This window comes from Palaemon carinicauda, chromosome 26 (assembly GCF_036898095.1).
Source record: "Palaemon carinicauda isolate YSFRI2023 chromosome 26, ASM3689809v2, whole genome shotgun sequence".
NCBI classification, from domain to species: Eukaryota; Metazoa; Arthropoda; class Malacostraca; order Decapoda; family Palaemonidae; genus Palaemon; species Palaemon carinicauda.
In genome coordinates this window covers 57,482,851-57,498,248 of record NC_090750.1, presented here as the reverse complement: position 1 = coordinate 57,498,248, position 15,398 = coordinate 57,482,851, and the positions used below count along the sequence as shown (strand labels likewise).

General features: G+C 31.9%; 1 protein-coding gene across 1 annotated transcript in view; it reads left to right on the top strand.

Annotated features, from left to right (window-relative positions):
* The window catches only part of LOC137619927 (uncharacterized), a 429,475-nt gene that overhangs the window by 113,905 nt on the left and 300,172 nt on the right, over positions 1 to 15,398 (top strand).

Genomic DNA, 15,398 nt, shown 5'->3' with positions numbered 1-15,398 from the left:
CACTATCTGACAGTTTTGAAATGGGCAGTTCGATTTCAAGAAATTTCATATTTTTCCCCTGACATTTTTTTTTATTTTTTTTTTATTTTATTTTTTTTTTTTTTTGTGAAGGCTGATACAAGAATAACCCTCGGTTGGCAAGCGTTTGGAAGAGCCAGTACAGTGTTAAAAAATAAGAAGATTCCTATCATCTTAAAAAGGAAAGTCTATGATCAGTGTATCCTCCCCACTATCACCTATGGGGCCGAAACTTGGAATCTAACAAAAAAGCTTTCCCTTAAATTACGAACAATGCAGACGGCACATGAGAGAATTATGCTAAATCTAACATGGAAGGATAGAAAAACAGCTAAATGGATACGTCAAAAAACTAAAGTAATGGATATCCTTGAAACCATTAGCAAGCTCAAATGGAACTGGGCAGGGCACATTGCCAGGATGACAGACAACCGATGGACATCAAGAACCCCGAGGATACACAAGAAACCGAGGAAGACAAAAAACCCGCTGGCAAGATGACTTAGACCAACATAAGCAACAGTGGCACAGAATAGCTTGCGATAGAAGTCTGTGGCGAAACCTGGGGAAGGCCTACATCCAACAAAGGACTTTTGAAGGCTGAAATGATGATGATGATGATGATGATACAACTTAGTTTAAATAATTTCCAATAGTAAATTCTGATATCCTGTTTGTTTGTTCTTTGGTCTGTTGAGTTACTTTGGGCATTCATTGCTCTATAGAGTTGTTTGTGAGCAATCTTTTTTATACATACTTTATTTCAGATAAATCTGTTTTAAACTTATATTTCTCGGAGACTTCGGGGTATAAAGGATTTTCTTTATTATTCTGATTTTTCTGGCCACTTTATATTTAAAACGTCCAGCAGAGTTCCCCTTTTTTTAAGCATTTTCTCTGCGCAAAGATTTTTTATTGGGTAATGCCCTGATTTACCAGGCTTTTGTGCTTATACTTCGTTCCAATTTGCTTAAAACTTCTTTCATAGCAATTTTTTGTCTCTGAAGTTATTTGAGGAACTCCTTAACCATGGGTTGTGGATTTTTATCAAGGCTATTTTGGGCTACTCATTAGTCTATACATTAATCTGGGAATCCTCTATCTATGGAGTTTGTCGAGGTGCTCCTTGATGCAATAATCTATCATGACACTTATTGGATTCACCAGTTTTGAGTATTCCCTTGATTACAGGCATATTTGTACCCTCACTCGTTTATTCAGGACACCCCTTTGTCTATGGAGATATGTTGGCCTTATTCCTTGGCCCAGTCAGTTATTCAGAGCCCTTCTTGACCTGGAATTTATTCTGGGCCCTTTCGTCTTTAATGTTATTCAGAATGCTTCTATGGTGTTGTCTTGCGCACTCATTGGATAATGAAAGGTATCTTAGACATTCCTTAATCTATTAGTTATTTGGAGTAATACATTGCCTATGGAATTATTTAGAGCAACCCTTTGTGTATGGAGTTATCCTCTACACACCTTGGTCTTTGGGTCTATGGAACTTTTTGTGTATTCATTGGAGTGACTATTTCGAGTCACTCATTGTTTTCTTGTTTCTATTCAAGTAACTCTTGGTTTCCTCTTTTTCACTCTCTCTTGTTTTCAAGAGTCCCATTTTTTTTTGCCAATCTATAGTCTTCTGAGTTAACTGACATAGCTCTGTGAATTAGGATCTGATTGGCAAAATCTTTATAACTGGTACATTTTAAATTCATACATATTTCTAATAATTTTACTTTCATGTTTATTGGGATATTTAAAAGAGAACTTCTTTATTATTGGAATTCAAGGTAAATTGTACACATGTAACACCTGGGATTTTTCCTCCTATGCTATCTGCTAAATAATCACAAAACTAGCGAGAGCTTTGCTTCATTCCATGTTCTTTCTTAAATAAGAAATAGAAAAATATTCAGAACATTTTTTGAATATTGTTAATTCCACGTATGATAATTACCTTTTGCTCTCCTTTTAGTAAGAAATAGTGTATTCCCCTTTTACAATTCTGTTTTCCAAGGATAAAAACAAACTAGATTACGGTAATCATTTTGATATATATATTAGGATGAAGAATAATTTGATATTTCGCATTTCTTATACTTTAAAATTTAAATAATTCTTGCATATTAGTCAAATTTCGTCCCAATAACCATCCATCCTTTGACCTTTCATATCAATTAGCAAGAGCTCTCTCTCTCTCTCTCTCTCTCTCTCTCTCTCTCTCTCTCTCTCTCTCTCTCCTCTCTCTCTCTCTCTCTCTCTCTCTCTCTCTCTCTCTCTCTCTCTCTCTCTCTCTCTCTCTCTCTCTCTCTCTCATTGAGAAGTTAAGAGGTAGTGAGACTTAATGAAGAGGCTAGCTAAGTCAACCTAATAGGTTAAATATTATAGAAAGTAATGAAATATGGGTCAATGAACATCTATTGAACAAAATGATTAAGGAACATCATTTGGGGAGCATAAATGTCATAGAATTTAGGTTATTAAAAGGTGGATATGAACTCGAATATATTATCCCAGTAGGGACTAATGTATGTAGATTAATAGAAGTATAAAATATAGAATATGTATGTATAAGAGAAATCAATATTATATCATGAAATATTGGTAAAATAAAGTAAAGTCCAACTCATTAGATATTTGTAAATGAAAAGGTACTCTTGAGTACAGTACATATATATACCAAGGCACTTCCCCCAATTTTGGGGGGTAGCCGACATCAACAAATGAAACAAAACAAAAAGGGGACCTCTACTCTCTATGTTCCTCCCAGCCTGAGTAAAGTAAGTATATTAAAGGGTATAAGGTCAGGTTGATATGCGTTTAATGGAAGCAATTACTTTTCATTATGTTTGTAATGTTTTGGTGAATAGAAATAGCTATTGCAGGTATTAAAACTTTTATTGTTTGTTTATGATTCACTCAATAAAGATCTATTATATGAAATAGAATCAAAATGGTGTAACCTCTTATTGATATCAGAAAGGGTCTCTTGTTGATATTGAGATTTAGAAGGCGACTCCAGCAATCAACTGATTACTGAAAAACCTAGGCAGTGAATTGCAAAGATAGATGAATATTTTAATTTCTTGTGTCAATAAAACTTTAAGATAAAGTTTTTCTGTTTAGCTAAAGGGAGGGAAAACAGTTTAGAATCATATGGTCATCAAGATGAAAGTGGTTTTGAGGTTATTTATAAAATTGATGGGATATAAGCTAGAGTAATTTTAATGGCCATTCTAACCTAAAAAAGCTCCTATTATTTCCATTTAAAGAGTAACCCCCCCTCCCCCTCTCTCTCTCTCTCTCTCTCTCTCTCTCTCTCTCTCTCTCTCTCTCTCTCTCTCTCTCTCTCCACTACATGAATATACCTTGAAGAATAACATGCTAATTGTTAAAAGTAATGGGAGATTTTGTACATATTTTCCAGTAAGGTTGAATTATGAAGTTCTCTTTTAAATTAACCTGATGCTTACTTCCAATTTCAGAGCTCCCACTCCCTATCCTTAATCCTTCCTTATCCCAAAATTTGGAAATGTTATAAAAAAACACACACACTCGCCTCATATGGCTGAGTCTCCCACTGGCCCCCTCCTCTTTGAGCATCAGCGTTTGCCATTTTATTCATCACTATAAAATGGGCTAAAGGGTCCATGAGGTAGATCCTGATCTTAACTAGATTAATCACTTGTTCTTTTAGACTGTTATTTTATTCCCCATGTGCATAACTTGTTCATTCTTTTACTGGTGTCTTGAGAGCTGTAGTTCAATGTTTTTGCTTGAATATATTGTACTTGTCAAAAGCTGAGAGACTTTATTGGTAAACATGTTGGATTTTAGTCATCTTGTCAATGTAGGTTTTATCCTGACGGCTAAAGTCATGGAAAATTTTAGGCTTTATTATGCCATTATTAACTTGCTCAAAAGCCTCAAAATCTTTAACTTTGTAATGTTTTATCAGATTTTAGATTCTAATGTTTCAAAATGTTTAAGAAGCTTGCATTGTAGGAGGTTATAATGTCAAATGTATAGGTTTTGGCACTATCATTTTCATTAATAGCAAAGTTTTATGCACTTGCGTCAATGACAAACATATCAAATTTGTTATGAATTGTGTAATTAATGTAAGTAGTGAAAAGTATATCTAATGTAAAAGGATTGTGATTCAATGAGCTCCAGACATGTTTATGATCTTTTTGAAGTTAATGTGTAAATCGATGGTAATTGTTATTTACAATTTTTTCATAAAAACTTCAATTATAATCAAAATGTTTAAAGCTTAATGATAAGTAAACTTAACGTAAGTGTTTCAAGAAATTTGGTAAGAGGGTCATTTTGAAGTCTCGCATTTCAGAACTTTCTATTATGGCGAGATACCTGGGCTCTCTGAAAATGTGCACAGCTTGGTTCAGAAATTCTATTTTGTCTCTTGTCTCGTCTCGTTTGTGCCCATGACATAAAGGAGGGATAAATAACGCTTCAATCATTCTTAGATATATTGTGTAATAAGTTTTCGAATAGAAGGGTTTAAAAACTGTTTTGTTATGAAGAATAGGTTTTAAATTGTTGACAAAGAATCTCGTTAGGTTTGTGGGCTTATGGCAAAAAAAAAAAAAAAAAATATTTACTTTCATCACTCAAGGTATAAAAGTTCCATTTTCATAAAATTACGTTTTAAAGATTCATTAATTCCTGCGTGGTTTCTTTAAGTTGATACAAAACTGATGTGCAAAAATAATCCTGTTAATAAACAGTATCCTTTCTTTGTGGACATTCATAATATTATAAGAAACGTTTTAGGTATTTTACACCTTCAAAATTAACAATAATTGGAATACCGTTTTAAAAAATTCATTAATGCCCCCCAAAAAGAGATAATTCATAATCTTCTTTGCAACTTTTTTTTTAATTCATTATCTATCTTTTCAGTTAGATATATTGACAATGTGTAGAAATTGTAAGATTATTAGATTATACATTGAATAATAGGCAGATTCATACCTGTCATTTTTTGTATGCCATTTTAGCTTTTGTTTAGATCGCCTGACCTTTTGGCCAGTCTCTTTTAATTCATTAAATAACTGGTACAAATTTATCTTATTTGAAACTAGCGAGATTAGAAATGTTATAATCTAAATAACTCACACTCAGATTATGAATAATTATCATAAGTAATAACCTCACAAATTATTTTTAATGAATATTTTATGATAAAATAAGGAGAATACTTATAGATGTATCAAAGGAAACTAATGAAATAAGATAAATTGTCTTATTGAAAGAGGGTACAATTCAAGATGTTACAGTAAAATATTATAGGTCATGTCTTTCGATGTCTCTTAAGATTTAAATCTTGCCAAAAACAAAGTACCCACTACTGGCCTTGTAAGTAATTATGTCTGTCCCAACACCTTTCAAGGATGCCATTAATTTAGTTGTTTGACCTTAAGGGATTATTTTAGCTCAGTCAGACTAGAATAATTTGAGTAATCAATGGAGAACTACAAGATTAAATTAAAAATGGTTGATAGAGATTAGAAAATAATACAAATAAAATAAGGGTAATTGGATATTGCATATCCAAGCTACATTAGTGCCACTTTTTTCTTCCACGACGCAGTGAAATAGGGTAACTCGCCCTTTCTCTCTCTCTCTCTCTCTCTCCTCTCTCTCTCTCTCTCTCTCTCTCTCTCTCTCTCTCTCTCTCTCTCTCTCTCTCTCTCTCTTAAATCAAAAGTGGGTAGCACCATCAGTGCACTAAGTTTATCCGTCCTTTTTTTACTTCAAATTTACCTCCTCCTTTCTTCACTTCAACTTTATCTCCTCCTTTCTTCACTTCAACTTTACCTCCTCCTTTCTTGACTTCAACTTTATCTCCTCCTTTCGTGACTTCAACTTTACCTCCTCCTTTCTTCACTTCAACTTTACCTCCTCCTTTCTTGACCACAACTTTATCTCCTCCTTTTTTTCACTTCAACTTTACTTCCTCCTTTCTTCACTTCAACTTTACCTCCTCCTTTCTTGACTTCAACTTTATCTCCTCCTTTCTTCACTTCAACTTTACCTCCTCCTTTCTTCACTTCAACTTTACCTCCTCCTTCCATGACTTCAACTTTATCTCCTCCTTTCTTCACTTCAACTTTACCTCCTCCTTTCTTGACTTCAACTTTATCTCCTCCTTTCTTCACTTCAACTTTACCTCCTCCTTTCTTCACTTCAACTTTACCTCCTCCTTTCTTGACTTCAACTTTATCTCCTCCTTCCTTCACTTCAACTTTACCTCCTCCTTTCTTCACTTCAACTTTACCTCCTCCTTTCTTCACTTCAACTTTATCTCCTCCTTTCTTCACTTCAACTTTACCTCCTCCTTTCTTCACTTCAACTTTACCTCCTCCTTTCTTGACTTTAATTTTACCTCCTCTTTTCTTGACTTCAATTTTACTTTCTCCATTCTTGACTTCAACTTTACCTCCACCTTTCTTGACTTCAATTTTACCTTCACCTTTCTTGACATTAACTTTGCTACCTTCTTTCTTGACTTCAACTTTACCTTGTCCTTTCATGACTTTACCTTTACCTCCTCTTTTCTTGACTTCAACTTTACCTCCTCCTTTCTTGACTTCAATTTTACCTCCAGCTTTCTTGACTTCAACTTTACCTCCTCCTTTCTTGACTTCAACTTTGCCCCTCCTTTCTTGACATTAACTCTGCCTCCTTCTTTCTTGACTTCAACTTTGCCCCTCCTTTCTTGACATTAACTTTGCCTCCTTCTTTCTTGACTTCCATTTTGCCCCTCCTTTCTTGACATTAACTTTGCCTTCTTCTTTCTTGACTTCAACTTTGCCCCTCCTTTCTTGACATTAACTTTACCTCGTCCTTTCATGACTTCAACTTTACATCCTCTTTTCTTGACTCCAACTTTACTTCCTCCTTTCATGACTTTAACTTTACTTCCTCTTTTCTTGACTTCAACTTTACTTCCTCCTCTCTTGACTTCAACTTTACTTCCTCCTTTCTCGACTTCAACTTTACTTCCTTTCATGACTTCAACTTTACCTCCTCCTTTCTTGACTTCAACTTTACCTACACCTTTCTTGGCTTCAACTTTACCTCCACCTTTCTTGACTGCAACTTTACCTCCTCCTTTCTTTACTTCAACTTTACTTTCTCCTTTTTTTACTTCAACTCTACTTCCTTTCTTGACTCCAACTTTACCTCCTTCTTTCTTGACTTTAACTCTACCTCCTTTCTTGACTTCAACTTTACCTCCTTCTTTCTTGACTTTATTCTTACCGTCTAAGCTCTTATAACTTTTACTTGAAAGTGTACCTGTGTGGTTTTCCCCCGTTGCACTTTTGAACTAAATGAACTGACAGACCCAACTGCTGTGTTATATTTCCGAATTTAATCCACATTCCCCCTTGAAAAAAAGCTAATCATGCGATTCTTCTTCGAATGATTTTATTGGTAAAAAGCTTTATAGTTTATAAGCCACTTTTGCTCTCTAATACAGCTATTTATTGCACATCAGTATAGCAAAAGGATTAAAACCTGGTATATTTTTATCCTTAATACCACTGTCTTGTTTAATTGTGATGAAAATCCGGCAAATATTGAATGTTGGGGCTTTGTTCTATGATAGTGTTATGGATTCCATTGCAAGGAATGAGGGATTGTTGTGTTAGAATTAAGTAATTATTGTGAGATTCTTATGAAGAACTTGAGTTACTCTTTTAGCTATTTCCCTCCAATGAAATCATGTCCAAAGGTGTACAAAGACAGTTAGGTTTTTTGTCAGTATTTCCTCAAAGAAGTCAGACATAAACGATTTAGTCACAGCCTTTTTTTTTTTTTTTTTTTTTTTGTAGATGGGTACGCAATAGGCTTACAGGCTTTTCATGTAGAATTTAGGTGGGTTTTACAATGTAATCTAGCTTCTGAAGAATTTCTATTTATGGGAAGAGGGGAAAATTTCTATCCATTTAGTAAGTACAACACTCAGTCAGTCAGCTATTTGGCAAGCTTCAAACTAGAGTTTTCTTCAAAAAAAATAATTTTTATTTGAGATTATAGAATCCGCAGCTTCAGTAAGCAGAGCATATAAAAATATTGCTATATAAAGTGTTCTATAAAGCTCGCATTATAATTTCAAATTTGCATTAGAGTAAAGAAAATCACTTGAAATTGTAGTGTATGCCTAGATATTATAGATTTCATGAGATAATTACCTTTATAACTAGAAAGTTTTGTTTTTTTTATATAAATTTATATAAAAATCTTTGAATACCGAATATTTTTATTTTTTATTTTAGAGTTTTGAGATATCAATTATGTGATTTGCTGAAATATCTATGGAAAAAAAATTGTCTTCATAAAGTTACCGAGAAACGAGAAAGAAAATAATTTATCTTTTTGTTCATAGAGAATTGAATTTGATGCCTCGCTCTTTACTAATAAATATTTTCCTAACAATAATTAACTTTTATATAATTTATAATTACTGGTCCTGTGTTTCTCTATTACAAAAACTTAATTTTGTCGTTTATTCTGAATTAAAACGTAATGAATTAATTATTATTAGATGTCATCATCCGGGTGAACTACTGAGTATAATATATAATTATGTATTAATTTAAAGTTATACTTGCTTTCGTTGGTATTTATTTTTACTGCCGTGCATTGAAAAGTATTTGCGAACTCAGGAACGTTCATGGTTCAAAGAATACTAAAATTGTATCTCTTATTTGATATTTATTCATCTTGTGCTTGATTTTAATAGAGAATATCGTATTCGGCAAACGTAATCTTCGTATATTTGTCTCTTGAGTCTTAAATTCTTGTAACTTTTAAAAAGACATTTTAAACTTCATTTCAAGTTTAGTCACTTTGAAAAAGGCATTTTAAACTTCATTTCAAGTTTAGTAACTTTTAAAAAGTAATTTTAAACTTCATTTCAAGTTTAGTAACTTTTAAAAAGTAATTTTAAACTTCATTTCAAGTTTAGTAACTTTAAAAAAGACATTTTAAACCTCATTTCAAGTTTAGTAACTTTAAAAAAGGCATTTTAAACTTCATTTCAAGTTTAGTAACTTTAAAAAAAGTCATTTTAAACTTCATTTCAAGTCTAGTAACTTTAAAAAAGGCATTTTAAACTTCATTTCAAGTTTAGTAACTCTAAAAAAGGCATTTTAAACTTCAAGTTTAGTAACTTTAAAAAAGGCATTTTAAACTTCATTTCAAGTTTAGTAACTTTAAAAAAAGTCATTTTAAACTTCATTTCAAGTCTAGTAACTTTAAAAAAGGCATTTTAAACTATTCAAGTTTAGTAACTCTAAAAAAGGCATTTTAAACTTCATGTTTAGTAACTTTAAAAAAGGCATTTTAAACTTCATTTCAAGTTTAGTAACTATAAAAAAGGCATTTTAAACTTCTTTTCATGTTTAGTACCTTTAAAAAAGGCATTTTAAACTTCATTTCAAGTTTAGTAACTTTAATAAAGACTTTTTTAACTTCATTTCAAGTTTGGTTAACCTGAACTCTGTTAAGGTACAAAATCAAGAAAGTATCAAATTTTTCTATTTACTGTTCATCTTGTGCTTGTTTTATTAGAGAATATCGTATTCGACATACGTGATCTCCATTTGTCTATTGCTTGTGTCTTAGCTCATTCTGATAACTTTAAAAGAAAGGCATTTTGAACTTAATTTCAAGTTTAGTTAACCTAAAGTCTGTCGTGATTAAAAACCCAACGTATCAAATTATTCTAAGTACTAAAAAAAGCCTGATCATTACTATTTTGACCGTAACTTATATATTAAGTTAATAAGGACTTGCGTAAAATACGTAATAAATAATGAAATATACTTTAATAAAGGAAAATTATATGCTCGTGATAATATATTTTAATTACTAAAAAACTTGATCATAATTATGTTGACCATAACTCGTAGTTATATATAAAGTTAACAGGATTTAGTAAAATACGTCGTAATCATATGCTTTGATGACTGGCTGAGGAAGAGAATATATGCTACTGATGGTATAGTAATGGATTATGAGCAAAGGATAGTATAGTAGGAGACTATAAGATGAGGATAGTATTATGAATAGTTATAAGATGATGATGGCAAATTAAAGTATTATGTGTTCAAGATAGTATACCGTAGTGGGGGATAAGCCGAGATGGTAGCCTATTTAGTGAGTTTGACTTAATCAAATTCTAATGGTAGGCCTAGCCTATATAACAGAAATGCATTTCTAGGAGTACTGTTAATTTTGGGTATTTGTTATAGGCCTAAGTTTGCTATTAGGAGTTATATCAAATTAAAACTTAATGTATCTCAAACTGTAGGTAAATATGCCATTACAATCTTGTTTCATAAAACATGCTTCTCTGTATATTAAACGAAAGCCTTTTTTAATAGGATATTTCATTTAATCATGGTTATATAAAGTCTATATTGTATGCCCAATTGATAAGAATGGTGTAGCTACCTTTAGAAAGTATCTAGGATGGTATTTGAAAACTTTATTACACAGCTAAATTGATTCAGGTGTCCACGTGTAAGGCGAATGCGTACTTCGGTCCGATCTGACTGTCTGCTGGGAGGAGTAGCAAGGATGGTCAGGGCAGTAGTCTTGCACGGCTCTTCTCTTTTACCCGACTCAATCGTGTGCATTAAATGGGGCGAGTCAGTGAGGCACCTTGGCATTTGCGAATCTTGTCTGCTTTTGAGTGAGCTTCAGGTGTCTGTAGTAATGGATCGTTGTGAAATGGCACCAAAGGCTTGGAAATGACTCTTTTTACTTCATTTAAATGTTTGATTTGGTTTCAATTCTAGAAATATTAGTGATTTTGTCTTCTCCAAATGTATAATTTCCCGTAACTATAATCGTTGATATGTGCTTTTTAATAATGTAAATAATGATCTAAATTTCTTACCAATTAACTTCAGAAGACCTCATAACCATTCTCGAAGTCTTTGAATTGCAATCCTCATATCATTGTAAAATTATCAATCAAAAGAAAAAAAAAAGAAGGAAAAGGAAAGCATTCAAGGGCCTAGTAACATTGCTTCGTCAATAGAAAACTTTGAATTAAGTTTCTCGTTACTAGGTGGGAAAGGGGTTGGCCTTGGTGGGCTTTCCTTTTCTTCTTTTTTTTTTATTAATAATTTTATCATTCTATTAGACAAAGCACTACTTACATAATCACACAATCATGGAATATGTAACCTAAAATGCTGAGCTTCAAACGCACCTAAAATTCAGAGAGAAAGAAAACGGACAGTATCCGTATTCAAAGAAAACTAATCTGGTCACCATGATGTATGAAGGGTGACTCACCTAAGTCTTTCTTAGGCGAATCCTGAGCTTCATACATGGCAAACGTTAAGTTTTCTTTTAATCTAGGGCGTTTAAAGCCATAAGATGAGGTTTCATAAATTTTATATTTATGTCATTGACTTATAGTGCTTTTATTTCAATTTGATAACTAAACTTATTACTCTGAAACCTGTCTACGTTTGGCACTTAATCTTCTACAATAAAAGTTTTTTCACGAATTTCTAAGTTTCCTTCATCCATATTGTGTTAATTTGAAGCTTTCAAGTACATTCATAGGTATATTTTTGCACCTAAAACTTTAATTCAATAGCTTCAACATTAGATGAGAGACTTTTGAGGAATATTAACTAATGGAATATAAGGCCATTATAATCATGACTTTAGTCAGGAAAAAACCTAGTTGACAGACAGCTGGATTAATAAGTGGTCTTTGGTCCAAAATGACAGTTCGGCCATCTTGACTTTGTACTTTATACTCATAGAAACCGGGTACTGCTGCTCTCAATACCCCAGTAGGGGGGTGAACAAACTCAGTATGTGGGGGAGTAATAAGTCCAAATGAACAAGTGACTAGTTAGGAAAGAGGACTAATTCAAGAGGCTTTTGTTCATTTTTGGTGGGAATAAGGCATTTGCTGGTACTTGAAGGGGTAGGGGGCCGTTTAAGGAGAATACTCGGTCATATGAGGTTTAGTTAGGGAGAATACTCTGAGACATTGCATTTTAATTTTTTTTTTACTTTGTTTTTATTTTCATTTCAAGTTTTCTTATATATTACTAGGGAAAATAAATTAAAGATTGTAATACTTTTCTTTTGCATTTTATTTCCAACTTCAATATTTTACAATGTTTGAATAAGTTAAAAATATCAGTTTAAATCCGATATTTTTTCATGGTATACTGAAATATATATCCATTACAAAATATTTCAAGATGAGAAAATCCTTTCTATTTTATTTTTAATAGATGCTACTTAAGGTAATCGCATAAGAATAATTGGTAAAGACGAAAATACTTTTAAGATAAAAGAGCAAGGGTCCTGAATATTAATTTATGGCAAAAAAGTGACTTGGTAACCCTTAAGGTATAACTACCTATATTAAATAAGCAAAAATAGATGGGCCAGAATTTGAATGTTAGTGGTTAGTTGTGCATTACTGACTGCTTTTATCATATAGGCTCATTATAGTCAGACACCTAGAAAGGTTTTGTTCATGATATTGATTAAAAGATTTGAATAGTTATTTTGACATTACTTCCTTCATAGCAGAAATCGAATGCCTTAACTTGGGCAATCCTCAGGTTCAGCAAAGGGGTTTATTTCTTAATATCTCCTATAAGAAATGGTAAAGTCAAAGATTCTGTTCGTTTTCAAAATCGAAGTTAAGTAAGCCAGTCTTACATGATATAGCTCGCCTATGGAAAAAAAAAAAAAAAAAACATGTTCAGTAAACTATTCTTAGAAATTCCTTATTTGACATCTCGTTGCAATAGTATCAACATTACCAACAATGAGCCTGTGCAAATCAAATTTGTCTTTTTAGGATATAGTTTACTGAACAAAGTTCATTCAGAGTCAATCCCTCTCATGCAAGACGAGTCTTACCTTTTTGTCTCAGTTTGGAAAATTGAACAAAATCTTCGGCTTCAGAATTTTTTATGGACAATATCAAGTGATAAACCATCTTTGCCAAACCCCAGGATTCCCCAACTTACGAAGTTCCATTTCTATTATCTAGTGGATTCCACTAGCTATTGAAATACCTTGTACTCAGTATCATGAATACACACTTTACAGCTCTGACTATAACGAATAAGTATATGAATAAAGTAGTCAACAATGCCCATATTAATAACCACTGTCTTCCAAATGCTGGACCATCTACTTTCACTACTACAATACGTGTAGTTATACTACTGTATTAAGAGTTGTAAGCCACTTATTTTACATAAATTAATATTCAGGACGCTTGCTCTTTTATCTAAGTATTTTTGTCCATACAAATTTTTCTTATGCAATTTACATCGAGTAGCGTCTATTATTTACAACAAAATAATTTACATAATCACTAACCAATGTACAGTTATGATTTATATAAGCATCTTTTATCTAAAATTTTAATGACTAATATTTGTATCTAATAAAATCACAAATGACAAAACACAGTATTCTATTGTATATAAAAAACAACTGGTTTTAAGCTTTGGTATCTACTTCATTACAATTTTCAATTCTCATCCTATTTATATGAAGTTAATTTTATTAGATTTGCAAAGCAATTCTACCTATAAAACTATTTGATGTTTAAGATATCTATATTTCTAATACAATTTCAAAAATCTACTTGCTATTTTCAATTCACCACCTATTTATATGAAGTTAATTTTATTAGATTTGCAAAGCAATTCTACCTATATAACTATTTGATGTTTAAGATATCTATATTTCTAATACAATTTTTAAAATTCAACTATAATGCAACCCTCTAATCTCTTGAAATGTTATTTCCTAAGTACTAACTTTCAAATTAAAATACTCCTTCAAAATGATACCCTGGTAGGAATCTCGCAGGAACTCGACAGATTGTTATAAGAAACCCATAATTCTAAAAAGAGCTTCCCTGTTGGTAATTATAACTTCCTCGCCTAGTCCTAAATAATTGATCAAGACTTGATTAGTTCCTTAGCTCCTTACGTGCAATTCCTCCCTTCATACACCCATTAAGTTTAGCCTACGTATAAAGACCCAGATGTTTGAGCATTCTCTTTACAAAATGGTAATCTTGAACCTTTCATTAAGTATAACTAGTCCTTTAAACCTTTCAGAAATAAACTTTAATTTTTGCAATAATGCTACTGTTAGAACATCTACTTTAAGCAAGAAATATTCAATGAATGGTTGCCTTCTCTTAAGACTACTACTAAAATTAAATCACTATTCCTTTCTCATAATCTTTTAATATAAAACTTATTAGTAAAATGCTACACACTAACTATAACTAGCTATTTTGACTGTCTTCTAAAGTACGAAGCAGTTAATTACATAAATTGTTTAAAGATAATGCAAAGCTTAAAACCAGTAGATAAGAGATTTTATCCTTATAATAGCAATTTTGTCATTCTGTTTTGTTACATAAATACCTGTACACTGGATAGATAATTAAATGAATAGGAAATTTTACTACAAACAAGCATTTTGAAAGTTATATGTCACCAGAATAATTTAAATATTGATATCTTTGGAAAAGATCCATTGAAAAAATTACTTAACATATATGAAGTTCTGAAATCAAACTTAAAGACGCCTTTGGAAGAAAAGTTTACGAAAAAAAAAAATTCTGAACTAATTTTGATACAAGTATATTTCTTATTGTGAATATAACCTTAAATAGAGAGAGAGAGAGAGAGAGAGAGAGAGAGAGAGAGAGAGAGAGAGAGAGAGAGAGAGAGAGAGAGAGAGAAATTAAAAGTGCCTGGCAATAATAGAAGTTTTAGATTGGAGTGGCCATTAAAATGCATCTAGTCTTATATCTCAGAGAGAAAATTATCCTAGTCCTCTAATGCTTGGCAATACCATTAAGACCCTTATTACAGTGATTCCCATACCAATTATTCAAAATTATTCTATTCTTGACTCCTAGTGACCCATTACACAAGATAAATACATTAGTTACTAGCAAAAAATCTATTTAATAAATAAAAGTGAAATCTTTATTTAGCATATATGGTTCTCCTTTTGTTCAAATATATGTAAAATAATTCTAATATTGTGGCTTTATGGGAAATTTTCAGTCAAGAAGAATATCTCTCATTACTGCAAGAGGGAAGGAAATATGTTATTTTGAAACATACAAGACAAAATCTTTCTCATTACTGCAAGAGGGAAGGAAAAGTAAGTTATTTTGAAACATATATGACCCGTTACACAAGATAAATGGATTAGTTCTTAGCAAAACATCTACTCAATAAATAAAAAGTGAAATCTTTATTTAGCATACTTGGTTCTCCCTTTTAAATATGAAAAATAATTCAATA